The sequence below is a fragment of the Mustela lutreola genome, chromosome 6 (assembly GCF_030435805.1).
Source record: "Mustela lutreola isolate mMusLut2 chromosome 6, mMusLut2.pri, whole genome shotgun sequence".
Lineage (NCBI taxonomy): Eukaryota > Metazoa > Chordata > Mammalia > Carnivora > Mustelidae > Mustela > Mustela lutreola.
In genome coordinates, this window is record NC_081295.1 from 11,624,635 (window position 1) to 11,643,790 (window position 19,156).

Consider the following 19,156-nt stretch of genomic DNA (forward strand, 5'->3'; position numbering starts at 1 on the left):
TAAAGTTCAAGAAGTATGAGCACTGACAAAAAGCCAACTGGATCTCACAAGTAGCTGACCATTATTTTATCTTGAGTATAGCATAGAGTCAATGAAAAGGAGATGAGAAAGTGTTAAATTGAAAGGGTAAAGCGTTGGTAGGGAAATGGAGAAGTTTGACCTTGAATGGAAGAAGATTAAGAAGGAATAACAAAATTAAGAATTTTGAGAGCAGGATGGAGAGAATACATTTATGTCTGTATAACATGGGAGATCTGTATCTGGGCTGCAGTATCCTATTCATAGTAGATGATGCCAGTGTCATTTCTGAGAAGGGTTAGTACAGTCATTCTGAAACAATTGGAGAATTAACATGAGCAGCATACAAATACTGCTGAGAATAACATAAGCACATTTAAAGTGGGTGTAATTTAGTACTACAATGATCTTAAAACTCACTATTTAAAACACACTGCCCATTTCTTTGATTACTTTAAGTTCCTCATTTCAGTCCTTGGCATCCATAGGGAAGCCAATTTTGCCCCTGTAAGGTATGCCTTTTTGGCATATTGACTATTCTGAACTGGATATTTTTAAGAAATTGCAGACACAGGAGCAGCTCTGAAAACTGAGTAGAAGTTACCCTTTTGTAAGAGATATTTGCATGTATTGGGAAGTCTCTACTTATAAGGTTGTCAGGAAGAGGGGGTGACTCTAAACTTCTAGAAACTGTTCCCAGAGGAGAAGGCCTAAACTTAAATCTGCATTTCCTTTGTTTACTGTACTTTTCCTGGTAACCTCCAGTAACTTACTCTATACCCCCCAGCTTTTTATTTTTGTCTTTAGCTGGAGATGGTATTTAAGGTGATGGTTTCAGCTATTTTGAGGAATTACCCAATTTTACTGGGGTGTCTTCCATGGATTCAAGAAGTATGTGTACTATTAAACTTGCTTGATTTTTGTCCTGTTCATTTGTCTCATGTCAACTTAAATCTTAGACCAGCTAGAAGAACTTAAAGGATAGAGAAATTTTGTTTTCCTCCCCAACACCAGTCAGCAAATTACTGAGTCTCAGAATCCAAGTGATTAGGCCAGCATTGTTTGCGCTGTTTGATCACTTGAAGTAAAGCAATGAGGAAACTGCAGAGGGAAAAATTAAGACAATAAGAGAGAAGCTTACCTACTTCCATAGCAGCAAACGGGAAACTGTTACTGAGATTAAAGCTCCACCAGAGCTGGGAAGTTACACCTAGGGAGAGTGTCGATTTTTGCTGCAAACAAACCACCTTAGAAATTAATGGTTTGGGTGCCTGGGTGGCTCAGTTGGTTGAGCAGTTGCCTTCAGCTCAGGGCATGATCCTGGAGTCCCTAGATCGAGTCCCTCGTCAGGCTCCCAGCTCCATGGGCAGTCTGCTTCTCCCTCTGACCTTCTCCCCTCTCATGCTCTCTCTCCGTCTCTCAAATAAATAAATAAAAATCTTAAAAAAAAAAAAAAAAAGAAAAGAAAGAAAGAAAGAAAGAAACTAATGGCTTAAGGCAATATCCACTTATGCATCATGAGTATGTGAGTTCATTGAGCAGTTATTTCTGATGATCTGAGCCCGGCTCAGTCAATCTTGGCTGAGCTCCCTCGTGCATCTGTGCTCAGCTGGTATGTTATCTGAGTGGTGGCTGTTCTTGGACAGCCTCACCTCAGAAGACTCAGCTCTTCTCCACATAGGTTATCTCATCTATCCAGGTAGTCTTATCTCTCCAGCAAGTTAAGCTGGGCCTGTTCTCACTGTGAGATACCAGAAAAGAGGATATGCAAGCAATTTTTCAAGTCTTGGCTCACATTTAGCTGACTATTGTCCCAATGGCCAAAGAAAATCACATGGTTAAGCCCAGAGCCAGTGTGGGAGGGCTCAACCAAAAAAGATGGTGCAAATTGAAACCATTAATATAATCAACATACCACAGTAAAGAGCTAATATCAAGGCATTGGCAGTTTGGAGCTAGGTGACAAGAACAGGTAAGTGCATATATCTTCTGATAAAGAAAAGCCTATGAACTGAAACATAGAAAGGAAACATTTGGCCTCTAAATACTTGTTCAAAAGTCGTTGAAGAAATAAAAACCATTTAAATCCTGGCTGCACGTTTCTACCTGCTAAGGTTTAAGAATGCAATGTGAGAGCTTTAGGCTAGATATAAAGGAAATCTTGCTGACAAGGAGAGTTGTTAAACACTAGAATGGATTACCAAAGGAAACTGTAATTTTCTTTCCTTTTATATACTTAAAATCAGACTAGCTACCTAGTTATCTGGTATGTGTTCTTGGACAGAAGCAGAAAAATGAACTAATTGACCTTTTAGAGTCCCTCCAGACCTATTATTGTCATGCTGAACCCATTCACACAGTGGAAGAAATAGTAACAGCCTGTCTTTTATTCCTCCACTTAACACACATTTATTACAGACCCTCTCTGTGCTTGGCGCTCTGCTTGGTGCTAGGGATGTGATTTCAACCTTTAAGGAGATCGTAGTCTTTGGCCAAAAGATGGAGCAAAAATGTTCCACCTGCAGAAGTGTTAACACAAAGGAGTAAAGAAGATGCTACTTAAAACAATGCATGTCTTCAAAGGACAGAGGCTACTGTGAAAGGGAATATCCCTTGCCCTGGGTCTTTGCCTATCTTTTGATCTGCCCTAGAGAACAGAAGCCTCTTTTATTCAACTGAGCCAATGATGGGCTTAAGAGAAACAAAGAAACTTAGAGCAGAGTTACAGGTTAGGGGCCAGAGACAGCAGAGTTCTCTGCATAAGTAAGTGAGAATTCATGATTCTCTAGTAAACCTAGCTGAGGGGCACCTGGGAGGCTCAGTCGGTTAAGCAGCTGCCTTGGGCTCAGGTCATGATCCCAGGGTCCTGGGTTCAAGCCCTACCTTGGGCTCTCTGCTTAGTGGGGAGTCGGCTTCTCCCTCTCTCTCTGCTGCTCCACTTGCTTGTGCTGCTTCTATCTCTTTCTACCAAATAAATAAAAGCCTTTAAAATAATTTTTAAAATTCAAAAAAGAAAAAGCCAGACTTAACAAACAATATAATGTTGGGGCACCTTACAACCTACTGCCCAACACAATAAGGCAATTCAGGCCTGGCCTCTTCCAACCCCAAAAACTAACAAAAACATGGCCCAGGAGTTATAATAACAATGGAATCTAATGGGATTTCTGTCCACAGAACCACCACCACAAGGGGTGGATCTGAAGTCCAGGAAAGAATAGGCCATAAGGAGAAACTCTGCTTCTCTGTGGGTCCCCGGACTCCTCTTCCACATAGAGACATGACCTGGTAGGGGCATTGGTCACCTACAAAGAGGGTCTTACCACAACAAGCAAGTGCACAGGAAGGGCTCTCCATCCCATAGCCAGAGACTCCGTTCCCTCACCTACAGGATTATAGGAGCCGACGGCCGGGGTACATTCCCCCCAACCCTTCAAGCAGCACCAGCAGGAACTGTTGCAGTCCAGTGACCTACCTTAACAAAAATGGTTAAAGGAAGCTTCTGTTTCACTTCAAACAGAAATGAAGTGAAAAAAAAAATGTACCCATGCCATGAAGAAGGAAGAAAATAATAGTAAAGAAAGCAATATAATAGGCTATTCTTCTCCTCATGAGTTTTTGAAAATGCATGCTATGGTAGAAATAAAAATTATAACATCATCTAATACTTAAGACAACGATATTTAAAAGTTGTGGAAGTAAAGGGAAGTAAGTGGCAGTGAGGCTTAATGTGAAGTGGTAAAGTGTTGATATCAGTGGTCTGCAAAAAAGCATATATGTATGTCATAATATACAGAGCAACCACTAGGAAAATACACTGTGATATACTGCAATATACTATAAATATATTGAGGTAGAGTCCTTAAAAAAAAGCAGGGAAAGAAAAAGAGAACAAGAAACAGAAGAAATAAACAGAAAAAAATAATAATACAATGTTGGATTTAAGCTCCCACGTATCAGTAATTACTTTAAGGATGGGGAATTTAAATGTGCCAACTGGAAGGCAGAAATTGGCAGACTGAGTTTAAAAAACAAAAAGTGATCCAACCACATACTGCTTACAAGAAATTTACTTCAAATTCAATGGCACAGGTAGGTTGAAAGGGTAAGGATAAAACAGAGATGCGTTATTTTATTTACAAAAAGGGGTTCACATATATACACAATCTTGTCTATGTATTAAAATGTTACAGAAGATTACATGTGTATATATATAAACAGTACATATTTCTGATGAGGGCAATTGGGGATCTGGTATGAAAATAATTTTTGTTGTATAGCCTTTCATGCTGTTTAAAAAATTTAGCACATGCACTCATTAGTTTTTTAAGTTTATATAAAAGTAAAATGAGGTAATAACTTCGCTTATAAAAAGTCAGGACTACCTAAAATGCAACGTTATGTTATTTACTATGATAGTAGGATGACAAGCCCTCTCACCAAGGCAAACCACAAACCATTAGGAAAAGTCCTACCGTATGTGATCAGTCTGCATTAATGTTGCTCTAGAGAAGAAGGAAGATCTCACTTTGCCTCAACACCAGGACTGAGATGCGGGAATAGCCCTAAGGTAAAGAATGAAGAGCAGTAGTTTAGCAGAAGCAAAAATAAAGCCAAAGTGGGACCAAAAATTTGTCCCTCTCACTCTCCTGCCTCTCTCACCCACCAGAGTCAGACATCTCGGTGAAGTTACTGGAATTCTACACAACCTTGTGTGGTTGCTCAAGCTCACTTCATGTGCATCTCAAAGAACATCCTTCCTTACCTGCCCCCTGGGTGACAGCAGCATGACCTCCATCTTGGCCTATGCCACTTGTGTCACAAGGTTAAATGGTTTGGCCAGAAATCACATATCCAGAGTTCTCAAAATTTTTAACGATAATGCCTATTGACAAGTTATTATTCTAATTACTTAAGTGCTATTTCTAAATTATAATAAAAGAATCATGTTTCTCAGATAAAAATTGCTCAAAGTACCTATACATGTTTGAAACACAGCTTCAAATTCAGAAAGGGAATGTCCCATGAAATGAACCCCTGGTGACAAATTCTGTTCCTTTTCTCATGACAGTAGCAGTGGGTGAGACAGATGACTCAGAGCTTTCATACATTAAGATTTTCCCCATTAGCTATTTATAGGGAAATCTTTTAAAAATGTATATGCTTAAAAGTTTAAAGTGTACTTACTCAGGATGTTACATTGACAAATGGATATGCTGTAGGTTACTCAGTTCTTTCACTCCAGATTTAATTTTATTGCCAAAAGAAACAGAAAATGTAGAATGTTTCAAGCTCCTGATCAAAACTCTGAAGTAAAATAAAAAATTCTAGATAAAATATAATAATGTCCAAAATATTTAAGTACAAAGACAGATTTTCCCCCCCTCTGAAAATAGTAAAGCAGTACAAGAAAATACATGTATAAGGGTGATTCAGACCTTGCAAAAGAGTGGTGTTTGGAGACAAAAGAAGAAAATGTACATTAAATGGAAGAAATGACAAGAAAAACTCCAAATGAAAAGTCTTATGGATCCTGTTAGTTATCTTTGTCACCTGGTCTCTTTCTTTCTAGTGGCCTTAGAAATGGCAAAATAGTGAAGAAATACTATAATATTAGAATTCTATCTGTATCACTATTAAATGAAGTTCATTTGATTCTTGTGGATAAGTAAGGCATGTTGGTCAGCACATGGAGATGGAGAGGGGTTTTCTATACAATCCAAGGACCTATTAATTACCAAGTCATTATTTTACCCTAGACAAAGTACTTGTAGCCTATACATGTCTGACAAGGAAAAAGCAGATCAAACTTTGTACTATCATTCACCAGAAGCCTTAAGCTTCTTAGTATTAACTCAGTTTTCTTGAAGCCAAGAATGCCATCTTCCACTTGGCTTCTAACCAGAAAAGCCCCAACTCATTACCTAATGCAACCATTTATTTTAAGTGACAGCCTTCTTCTTATTCCGTCTTTAAATTCTTGTACCAAAGTAGAACCAGGAGACAGTTGGGAATATTTCTACTCCTGGGGGTCATATTCCTTAAACCTAAAAAACAAAATATCTTAAGCTAATGCATGCAAAATACACATAAGTATTTGAAAAGTCAAATTTTTAAGTCGATTTATTATTTCCTTTTTTTGTATGTGTGTGTGCTTCTACTGTAGTAGTACTAAGGAAATCTGGGGCACACCAGTCTAAAAGATTTCAGAAGAGCAGCACATAATAAGACCACCTTTAATCCAAAAGTTATTAGGAAAGTCTAAAGATCTGTTCCAGAAATTTTTATACATCCAAAACCTAATTCAGCCAACTCCCCAAAATATTGTCCCTGTCTTTAAAGAATTTGTAACTGAATAGTGTAACCAGCATAACATATTGTTCAGTAATGCAAAATATTGTAATGAGAAGAAAAGAGGGAAAGAAGAGTAAGGAACAAGAATTATCATTGAAGAGAGATAGCACTGATTTATAAGGAATCTTTGGCATGGGAATGTTTTACTATGTAAGACTGGCCATGAACTAGAAAATCCTTTTAGAAACTGTGGACTATATTATGGAGACTGAGTCTTATGAAAACAAATAGTGGAGTAAGAGTAATAAGACAAAGGTTCTAATGTCAGCTGACACTAAATGTGTGACCTTGGGCAAGTCACTTGCTTTTGGATATTTTAATTTCGTCATCTCCACAATGAAGGCCTTTGACTAGAATTATTTCTAAGTTCTACACAATAAGAAATATCTTTTAAGTATTAAAAGTCAAAAGATTTTAAGTATACATTTTGGAAGAAGTAGCACATTGACTAAATATTGTTTTCTTTGAAAATGTTTTTACCTTGATATTTTGCAAAAATAATCTTTATAAAAAATAAGACATCTATGATTTCTCTTTTGATAAGATTTTTGTATTGTTAAAGTTGGAAAGGCAGGTGAGATTCTTCTGCATAATGACTATCTTTGAGGATTTTTTTTTTATTATCCAGTCTTTAAACAAGCAGACAATATTTTTAAAGTATCTTAAGGTATGGTGTCTGTAGACATAATACCCATGAATATCTCTCTTCAACTGTAAAGCAATCCAAAATAAAAATCACACTATTGTTATTATTGTTAGTGCTAGAAAATTTTACACATGCTACCATTGAGTTCTTAGGTTTATGGCTTATTCCTTTTCATTTTTAGTGATAACAAAAATCTAGATGTTAAATTGTAAGCAAGTTTCTAAGATGAACAATTCATGTGAATGTTTTCTCCCTAGCTTTTAGAATATTTGGTAAAGCCAGATCCTATTTTTGATTCTCCAACAGTTTTATTCAAATACAGGACTAGTACTGATTTTAACTGAAGAAGCTATCTATTGTCACTCATGTAGCTCTGGATGAATGAGTTTTAATTTGACCCTCAAGAGTCAATCTAGCCAAATAATAACAATGAAAATGCATGAGAACAGCAATTTCAACCTGGCTATTTCACAGACAAGCTTATTTTATGCATCAATAGCAAATAAATCAAGAAATTGGATGGACTTGCTGAATGTCTTTCACTGCTCTAAGTAAATCCATCTAGCTAGCGTAACAAGCAGTTCTGAAGATTGGAGTGTAAGCAGAGAAGAAATATTGATTGATTGCTTTATTTAGAGTAGAACTGTAACACCACCTATGCAACGAATTTAGCATATATAGCTAGGCAGTACCATCTTGTTGCTATAAACCTAACTGCAAGATAGATTAGACACTGGTGTGTGGAATCTGGTCCCATAACTTAATGCCATCTCTAATAGCAAAACAGCTCCTACTAAAGGCATTAACTTTTGGAAGATGCAAGTGACTGCTAGCTCACACATTAGATTTCCATAATGCCACACTACAGGGTAGCTGAGCATCTGTGGGAATGTCAAAATTCACGTGTTGGAGCGAATTGTTTCCAGGCAACCTTGTAGGTGTTTTAAAGAGGAGGAAAGTCCTACATCAAGGAACTGAATTCCAAATTCATGCTCCATTTTGGAGGTTTGGATATTATTATGTACACACCACAAAGCACCCTCTGGGAAAAAAAAAAAAACTCACTTTCCCTGCCAGCAACTCTTACTGTTCTTGTAATTATTATTTCAAATAGGAATAATACAGATAAGCCATGGCCCATAGTGTGAGACCTAACAGATGTCCTACTGAGACTAAAAGAACACAAAAGAATTAAAAGAAGAGTAAATCCTTGTGTCAGCAATTCACCTGTCCTGGTAGAAAACTGTGCGTACATACGGTGCATTATCAACATTTCAATAACACCAGGCCTGAAAACACTGGGGAAATATTAACCAACCACATGAATTTCTAGACTAATCTGCAAGATTATCCAGATCACCCAAGTTCTCCATTTGACGTTCCTCTGAGATTTACTGGCAAATATTTTGCAGCCCTTTTTACCAGCTTCCAGCCAGTGCTCCACTCAAGGGGTTTTGAAATGCAGCCCATGCCTGTGGTTTCGGTGTACCCGTCATGCTGCAAGTACCATTTCCCTCATGTGCAGAACTAATGCGGACACTCACACCTCAGGGAACCTCAAATGTAAGGAAACAAACATGAAGAGAAGACCATCTAAAATTCAAACAACTGGCAACTTGATGCTGAAAAACCCAAATTGTCCTAAGTAGTACAGTGATTCTTGACATTCGGGGAGAGCTAACTCCCAAGATCTGTATATCAACAAATTAACATACAGCACTTTAGCTTATAAATTCTTCTACGTAACAAAGCGTGTCATATCTGAAAAAAAAAATTAACTCAAATGAAACCCTCAATCCCTCCAAAGAGAGTTAATTTGAATATGAAAACCAGTAGAGAAGAACTTAACTGTTTCAGAGTAGTCAGCTAGACTCCCTCCCAAGCTAGCCCACCTGCTCTGCAAAGGTAAGAATATATTGGATTCAGCTGCCTTTTTTTTAGAAAAATTACAAAAATTGCTATGGATCCCAGGCCTTGAAGAGAGTCATTTGTAAATATGACTGCTCAAACCTATTTTATTACTATGTAAAAATCTCTTGAGTGTTTTTATCAGAAGAAAGTTCTCTATTGTCACAAATAACTTGATAAAATCAATTGTAATGTGATTTAGAAGTAGAATCATTCATTGCATTTGATATAAAAATCAAGGAAACAGGGGCGCCTGGGTGGCTCAGTGGGTTAAGCCGCTGCCTTCGGCTCAGGTCATGATCTCAAGGTCCTGGGATCAAGTCCCGCATCGGGCTCTCTGCTCGGCAGGGAGCCTGCTTCCTCCTCTCTCTCTCTCTGCCTGTGTCTCTGCCTACTTGTGATCTCTCTCTGTCAAATAAATAAATAAAATCTTTAAAAAAAAAAAAAAATCAAGGAAACATGTTCAAGTATGTTTATATTACAAACAAATAACTAATAGTAGCTTTATGACTTTAAAAGAAGAATATGATTATAACTCCTTTTAAAGGCTCATGGGTTGGAAGAGTCAATGTTGTTAGAATGTTCATACTACCCAAAGCAAACTGCAGATTCAATGCAATCCCTATCAAAGTTCCAAAAACATTTTTCAAAGAACAAATAATTCTAAAATTTGTATGGAACCACAAAAAAGAGCTTTATGTAGCCAAAGCAATCTTGAGAAAGGAATAAACCCGGAGGCATCACCATCTTGCACCACACACAAAAATTAACCCAAACATATTAAAGACTTAAATGTATCTGAAGCCATAAAACAAGAAGAAATCACAGGCAGTAAGCTCCTTGGTATCAGTCTTTGCAGTGATTTTTTAAAATGTGACACCAAAAACAAAACAACAAAAGCAAAATCAACAAGTGGGACCACATCAAATTAAAAAGCTTCTACACAGCAAAGGAAACCATCAACAAAATGAAAAAGTAGCCTACTGAGTGTAATAAAATATTTGCAAGTCATATATCTGATAAGGGACAAATATCCTAAATGGCAAACTTAATAGAAAAAATTGAAGCAAACAAACAAAAAAACCCCAAAAATCCAATTTTTAAAAAGGACAGAAGATCTCAATGGACATTTTTCCAAAGAAGATATTCAGATGGCCAGCAGGTACATGAAAAATGCTCATCATTAATCATCAGAGAAATGCAGATCAAAACCACAGTAGGATACCACCTCACACCTGTTAGAATGGCTGTGATAGGAAAAAAAAAAATAAGAAATAACAAGTGTTGGTAAAGATGTGGACAAAAGCGAGCCCTTGTACACTATTGGTGGGAATGTAAATTGGTGCAGACACTATGAGAGTTCCTCAAAAATTAAAAGTATAATGATGATATTTATGATCCAGCAATTCCACTTTTGAGCATTTATCTGGAAAAAACAAAAACATTCAATTGAAAAGGTCCATTCACCTCCGTGTTTATTGCAGCATTATTTGCAACAGCCAAAAAGTGGAAACAACCTAAGTGCCCATTGATGAATGGATGAATAAAGAAGTTATGGTATATATATATATATATATATATATATATATATATATATATATATATATCAATGACATATTATTCAACAGCAAAAAGAAAGAAATTTTGCCATTTGCCACAATACTGATAGAACTCAAGGGTATGATGCTAAAGTGAAACAAGTCAGATAGAAATACAAATACGTTTTGTTTTTGGTCTCTCTTATTTGTGGAATGCAAGAAAAACCACACAGACAACAGACTGGTGGTTGCCAGAGGTAAAAGATGGGAGGGAGATACAGGTAAAGGGAGTGTAAATTTATTAAGTAGAAACAAAAACACAAAGTCTTGGTTTGTCAATATTTTGCCCAATATCCTTCAGTGACCCTCCCATGAAACTGATATTTGTCTACCTTTTTCTCTGCAGTAACAGTGCCACAGCAAATCCATCACTGCCTGACTTCTTTAAACCCCACAAGTCTTTCACTGGAAGCTTGCAGAAATAAGTGATACATTCTACTTGTGAATTTCACAGCTTTCACCTGGTTTCAGTGATATCAAAGGATACAAGAATTCTTTTTATGGATATTGTAGAGCTGTCTGGAGCATCTCCTTGCTCTGTGAGAGTGTGCCTCTCCCCATGCTCTTGTCATTCCCTTGACCTATATCCCAGCACACAGCCCAGTGTACTGGTATTATCTGACTACCATGTGAATGGAGAATAAGTTTCACAAGAGTAGGAGTTTTCTATTATTCATCTTTGTGTCCCCGACCTCAAGCAATAGTGCATGTCACATAGAAGTTCATACATGTGTTTAACTAGTTAAACTGAATAGCAACCAGGCATTTGACTATGTTCAATTTCCATTTCCAATGACAGCCTTCCACATTTTTTTTCTCATTTTTTCCTCATTTGGTTAGAAGTAACTAACTCCTTGGCAGTAGCTCCAAAGAGTCTTTGGTTCTCCAGTAACAGAAGAGAAAGCCTAAATGGAAGATTTTAGCAGGGAAGCCAGTATAGCTCTACACCGCAATGCCTAAGGCCAATCTAAGTGCATCTCTGTGAGATGTTGAAATGAAAATAGTTTATCACCTCATATAAACAGAAAAATGAACACAATTACTCTCATTTCTTACAGTACAGTATGAAAAGAAATTAAATAAATACCCTTGATACCCAAATCACTAGGTTTCATACTTGAAGTGATTGAGTGAAAAGAGAGAGTCTCAGAAAAGGCTTCCTAAAATGGGCCTGCTTAAGGAAATAAGCAGCTTATTTCCTCAAGCAAAACTACAAATTTTGATTTATAAAGTGCAAATCATTGTGAAAGCAACTTTGAAAAAGCTACTTATACTCTTCAAGGAAGGAATTCGATTATACCAGTCAGTTATTTTTCCAGAGAAAATGCTATCTCCAACCTGTTGAGCTTGTACTGCCCTGTGGGAAACCACTTCTTTCCCCATCAGTGAGAATCTCTCCACTGAGTGAAAAGGAAAGAGAATTCAATTTTCTTGCACCTTCCTTATTCTGATTTCAGAGAAGAAATACCTAGATACCTAGAAGGCTGCACAAAGCTGGTCTGCGGAGGATGAAGTTGCAACATTGTGAGAAGACTGGCAACCTCCCCACTCCTCCCTGTGGTCCTGGTGGTGTTAACTATTGAATCCAGAGGCACAAGGTGTCCCATGGCCTGCTGATTCATCCATCCATGGTTTCTGGATGGATGAGGTAGGTAGAGCAAACCCTCTTATCTGTTCTAGATTTCTCTAGCAGTGATTTTCCTGTCCCTGTGCTATGGCTTGACCTTCCCTTTCTTCACAAAACATGTCACAAGTTCAACATTTTCAAGCCGAAGAAAAGAGTAAGCTGTTAATATCAAATGATGACTTCGATGGTTCAACAATTTCCCCCATTTTATACTCCACTCTGTTTTATGAATTTTCCAATCCCGACAAAGGACCGAGTGAGCGCTTTTGGTTTTTTAACTACATTTTGTAAATGGGAAAAAAATGGTTTTAAAATCTCTAAAGTTGGCAAGAACATAAAATTAAAATCCTTTTAAGACACTAAACCCAAAAATAAATTGAGATTTCAGGAAACTTTTTTCTAGTTCCTTAAACAGTTCCAGAGAAGAAAAATACAGATTCAACTTTATACTCTGAAAATTCTTTTACAAGAAATAATTAAGGTTTGAAGAGTGAAGTTTGGGAAAGGAAGAGTGAGACATGTTCTGCTGTGGGGACCAATTTCCAAGGTGGACATCCTTCACTTACATACAAAATCTTACTAAAAATTTATGTGGACAACTTCTATATCTACAGAATAAAGAAAACATCAGCAAATCTTCCATTCGTGAAGGATTAACTGCCAGGGTAATTGCCAGTTGCTATACACAACTGGAAAACCAGACAAAATATAGAAAGCAAATGTTTCCAGACAGTGAAAAACAGGGGAATGGAATGTCAGGAGTTCTTGAGAGAAAGGGGAAATTGAGGTACATCCTACAATTACCCTAGTTTACCACCTGGGGGCAGTTACTAGGACCAAAAGCATTGAGTCAGAAAACAAAAAGAGATAGAAGTTCTCCTTGAGTTGAAAATAGGGTCTGTAGTTGGGAGATGTCAAAGTGTCTAAAATTTACAAGACAGGATATTAGACAAGGGGGAGCTACCCAGAAACAGCTCCAGAGATCTGCAGATGTATCCACTTAAATTGTTTCCTGAATACTGATGTGTACATTCATATGGTTAAACTCCAGAATGCCTGGGGAAAAAAAACAGAAAGCAGTAAGATGAAAAATTAGTCTAAGAGAAAGCAGGAAAGAGCAAGAGAAAAAAAAAAGATGAGACAAATAGATAATAATTAGCAAGATGGTAGATTTAACCCCAAACATATCAATAATTACATTTAATATAAGTGGTCTAAAGACTAATTAAGATAAAAATTGTCAAATTTAATAAAAATGAAAAACCCGGCCATATGTTGTCTCCAGAAAAGAAAGTTTAAATATAAACTCTAAGATAAATTAAAGGTAAAAGAATGAGAAAAGATATATTATGAAAAATAATCAGAGGAAAGCCAGAGTGGCTATATTAACACCAGAAAGACTAGATGTCAGAATAAGGAATATTACCAGGGATTAAGAGGGGCATTTCATCATGATAAAGAAGTCAATTCATCACAGTCCTAAAGGTGTATGTACTTGATAAAGACTTTCAAAATATATGAAGCAAATATTGGTGGAACTGAAGGGAGATACAGATAAATCCAAAATTATTGTTAGATATGTCAATAATATTTTTTCAGCAATTGAAAAAATAAGTAGAGAGAAAAATCATTAAAATATTGAAGACCTGAGGAACAACACTATCAATCAACTTGAACAAATTGACATTTATGGCGCACTCCACCCCAAAATGGAAGAATACATATTCTTTTCAACTCTATATGGAATATTCACCAAGACAGACCATACATCACATCTCAATAAATTTAAATAGACTGAAATCATACACAGTATGTTCTTTGATCATGACAGCATTAAACTAAAAATTTTTTTAAAAGATATCCAGAAAAATCCCTAACTTTTTGAAAATTTAATAGCATACTTCTAAATAAACCATAGATCCAAAAAAATTACAAAGGAAATGAGAAAATATTTTAAACTAAATGATAATGTAAATATAACATACCCATATTTTTAGGTTGCAGCAAAAATTGTGCTTAGAGGGAAATTTATAGCTTTAAATACCTACATTAAGAAAGAAAAATAATCTAAAAATAATTATCTAAGAAATTAAACTCAAAGTTAGTGGAAGGAAGTAACTATTACAAAATAGAAACTGGATAAACAATAGAGAAAAATCAATATAACCAAAAACTGATTTTCTGGGGAAAAAAGAGGATATAAATTGCCATTATTAGGAATAAAAAAAGTAACATCACTACTGATTCAATACACAGTAAAAGACTAGTAAGAAAATATTATAAATATATTTATAACATTTAATTTGACAACTTAAGTAAAATGGGAAAACTCCATGAAAGACAAAAACAAAAAACAAACAAAACAGAAAGTTCACTCAAGAAGAAACAATCTTAAAGACCTATGTCTACTGAAGAAACTGAATTCATGGCTTAAAAACCATCCCACAAAGAAAATCCCAGACTTCAGAGGTCTTATTGGTAGGTTCAACCAAACATGGTAAGGAAAATATAACAACAATGCATCCAGAAAACAGAAGAGAAAAAACAGAATTATTCTGATCCCAAGTCAAAAAATATTATAAGAAAACTACAGCTGAAGAGCTTTTATAAACATAGAGGAAAATTCTTAACAAAATTAGCAAATATAATCTAGTCATATTTAAAGACAATGCATCGTGACCAGGTGGGATTTATCTCAGGAATGCAACATTCAAAAATCAGTGTGATTTACCATATGAAGAAGCAAAAAGAAAAAAGAAAAGTTGCATGATTATTGCAATAGATGTAGAAGAGATATTTGAAAAATTTCGACAACTACTCATATAAAAACTGTCAGTGATCTACCAAAAAAAACTTCTTCAAATTTTTTCAACTTGATAAAGGATATACAAAAATATCTACAATTACTATCATAATTAGTGGAGAAAAATGGAATGATTTCCTCCTAAGATTGAGAATAAAACAAAGATATCTTCCCCTACCCCTCCTACTCAACATTGTACTGGATTCCTAGTTGGTGCAATAAGGCAAGAAAAAGAAATACAGATAGGAAGGGAAAAAAATAAAATTGCTTTTATTTTCTAACAATGTGATCATCAATGTAGAAAATTCCAAGGAATCTAAGAAATCTAAGGAACAGTTTACCAAGGTTATAAGAGAAAAGGTTAGGATGAAAACATCAATTGTATGTCTGTATATGAACAACAGACAATTGGAAATTGATTTTCCAAAAGAAAAAAAAAAAATGACACCACTATACGACCATTAAAATTGAAACATTCGAGGATAAATTTAACATAATTTATGTAAGACCTATACAGTGAAAACTACAAAACATTGCTGAGAGAAATTAAAGAAAAATTAGATTACAGAAGGGCACCTCAAGTTAGGGGATTGAAAGACTTACTATTATTAAGGTAGATCCATGGATTCAACACAGTAAAAATTAGATCCCAGAAGGCTTTTAAGCAGAAAGTGGCAAGCTGATTCTAAAATGTATGTAGAATTGCAAAGTTTAGAATAGTAGAGCCAATTTTGAAAAAGAATAGCAAACAGAAAATGTACTAATTCCAAAAGGTGATATAAATCTACAGTAATCAAGACGGTGTGGTGTGGGGATAAGGATAGACATAGAGAAATGTGGAACGGAATAGAGAGTCCATGAATAGACAGTTGCCTTTCATCATAAGTAGCAAGATGATTCAATAAGGAAATGACAAACTTTTCAAAAAATAGTGCTACAATTAGATATCCATATGCCAAAAAATCTCTTTCTTTTTACACCATATAAAAAATTAACGTGAATTAATTCTCTAAGTCTATATGAACTGCAATAAAGCATAGAAGAAAATCTTTGTGACCCTGGGCTAAGCAAAGATTTCTCAGGACACAAAAAAAACACAAACCATAAGAAAAAATATGTAAATTAGATTTCATGATATTTAGGGGAAAAAATTCTCTTCAAAAGATACTGTTAAGAAAATAAAAAGATAAGACACTGACTTGGAGGAAATATTTTCAAAACCTGTATCAGATAGAGGACTTCTACCCAAACCATCCAAAGAATTCATAATTTAATACTAACTCAAACAACTCAAAAAAGAAAAAAAAAAAAAAAAACCTAGGCAAAATATGTAGGCACTTGCTATAAAAAGATACAGAAATGGGGTGCCTTGCGGGGCTCAGTCAGTTAGGCGTCTACCTTTGACTCAGGTCCTGATCCCAGAGTCCTGGAATGGAACCCCACGATGGGCTCCCTGCCATCGAGAGTGAGAAGAGGAGCCTGCTTCCTCTTCTCACTCTGCCTGCCACTCCCTCTGCTTGTGCACACACTCTCTCTCTCTATCAAATAAATAAATAAATAAAATATTTTTTTTAAAAAAGGTCTACAAATGGCACAAAAGCACATAAATAGTTACTCAAAATCATTAGCCATTCAGGAAATGCAAGTACTATGACAGATCCACTAAATGAGCTAGAATTAAAAAGAGGAACTCTACCAAGTATTGGAGAAGATATGGATTAACTGACTTTCATTCATTGCTTCAATATATAAATAAATTAAAATTGCTATAACCACTTTGCAAAAAAGTTTGGCCAGTTTCTATAATGCTGAAAGTACATTTACCATACTGCCCAGATATCCCATGCCTAGATAATTAATTAAGAGAAATGAAAATAAATATCATGCAAAGACTCGAATCTGAAGGTTCATAGCAGTTTTATTCATAAAAGCCCCAAACTGAAAACAAACCCAAGGTGCCTCAGGTGGTAAATGACACACAAATGGGCAGAGCCACATAAGGGAATACTACTCAGTCATGAAAAGAAAAGCACTACATAGACTCAAAGCATAGATGATTCGCAAATGAATTTTACAAGTGAAAGAAGCCAGACACAGAGAACTACAAATGATACGACAAGGATACAACTACAGTAATGGAAAGCTCAGTAGTTGTCAGGGGCCAGGAAAAGGAACAGGAAAACTAAAGGGTCACAGGGGAGATTTCAGGGCTGATAAAAATATTTCACATTTTGCTTGTCGTGACACTCACTTAGCTGTAGACCATCTGTCAAAATTATACATCAAAATGGATGAATTTTAATGTATAATTAAATACATCAATATTGCATAACTATATCAACACATCAATAATGTATAATTAAAAACAAAAAAGATGGGAAATAAATATACAAAAGGAAATTATCACCATTTATTGGAAATTCTGCATTGGGGCGCCTGGGTGGCTCAGTTGGTTGAGCGACTACCTTCAACTCAGGTCATGATCCCAGGTTCCTGGGATGGAGCCCACATCAGACACCCTGCTGGGTGAGGAGCCTGCTTTAATCCTTCTCCCTCTGCCTGCCACTCTGCCTACTTGTATTCTTTCTCTGTCAAATAAATAAAATCTTAAAAAAAAAAATTCTGCATTTAAAAAAATTGGTTTTGTTACTTATTACTCAGTGTCCTGATGTGTGTTTCATCTTCCACTGAGCAGGGGAAAATCAAGCTATTTAAAACTGAGGTTAACTATGTCAAAAGATCATCAAATGATATAAATAAATTTATATTAAGTTAGAGGAATTTATAGTAACTGGTAGGTTTTTAAGATATATTTCAGAATGCAAAGGGTACACATGGACACTTCATTGTGATCTATTAAGTAGTTTGTTGTATCTTCACAAAGTCAATATTCATTACTTTTCAGTACTTCATTTGAATGATAGTTCCATTTACAGAATTCTAATCTTTACAACAATAAGTCATTGCTTCTTACATACAATTATAATAAAAGAGCATTGGGATCTTATCATATTTACCCATTTGCAGTTTTACTCCTGGACTGTTTTGTCAAAATTTGAGAAACAAATTCATTGATGAGAATAGATTCTTTATGAGAAAAGATTTTCCCTACTTGGCTTTCAAATTCATCTTTATCTATCCTGTAACATTAAGCACATTTCCTCATCGATATGAAAATTAAACTTCAGGGACTGACCTTATAAATAGATCAGAGAAAGCAGGACACTGAGGATAAGCTAATGACATTTCCAGATAATCAAGCCCAATAAAAATGTTGTGTTTAAATGTGCAATGTGCTGAATAAATCAAATTCAAAGGTACATTCTAAGACTTTAAATAGCCTTTGTGAATGAGAAATAAAAACAACCTGGTAAATCTTGATCACCTTAAATTGGTAACATCTTGAGTTACTCTGCTGAAGGTGTAAGTATTGAATACACACAAGTTCATTATCAGATCAATTAGAATAATATCGAATTAAACAAAATAAAACCAGTTTCTTCATATTGGGACTTCTCAGGACATTTAATATGCTAACCTACATTGGGATTCTCATTGGATAAAGTACACATCCCCAAATTATTTGGACATGAGTTATTTTTATTAAGGATGAGCTACTGGAATCTGTGTTTGAAAAACAAACTTTGGGAAAGCTGTCTTAAAGTAGTATTTTTTTTTTTCCCAGAGAAACCCTTGCTTAAATATGTGAGCACAGTTCTCTAATGGACATCTCACTTGATCTTTTAATAGGTATGTTGTTTCATTTGTTCTGCTTAGTAAATGTCAGAAGTAGTTTGTTGCTTTTTTTTTTTTTTAAGTAATCTCTTGGAGGAAAGTGTTTATTTGTATAGATGTGTGTATTTCTACAATTTATTTTCAGTAAGTAAATAATTATAAAGTGTATGTATATAATTTAGATCATTGTAAGTGATGCTAACTTATTTTCTAAACCTAGGCAAAGCTAGTTTGGTTTATATCAGAAAGGAACACTTATCTGCAAAGGGACCCCTTTTAAACAGGAAGCAGTTGTTAAAAAACAGTTCTCCATGGGTCTCTTACATTTTTGCATGCCTTATGGCCAGGTGCACTGGCAGCACTGTCTTTTTTTTTTTTTTTTTAAGATTTTATTTATTTATTTGACAGACAGAGACTACAAGTAGGCAGAGAGGCAGGCAGAGAGAGAGGAGGAAGCAGGCCCTGCG

General features: G+C 35.5%; 1 long non-coding RNA gene across 1 annotated transcript in view; it reads right to left on the reverse strand.

The window, feature by feature from the left end:
• The window catches only part of LOC131833084 (uncharacterized), a 55,959-nt gene extending 50,615 nt beyond the window's left edge, over positions 1 to 5,344 (reverse strand). Inside the window, exons 1-2 of the long non-coding RNA XR_009354310.1 lie at positions 5,206 to 5,344; positions 4,494 to 4,583 (exon numbers count right to left, since the gene is read on the reverse strand). This is a non-coding gene — a long non-coding RNA (uncharacterized LOC131833084). The remainder of the gene's footprint in view (positions 1 to 4,493; positions 4,584 to 5,205) is intronic.
• Positions 5,345 to 19,156: the final 13,812 nt, after the last annotated feature.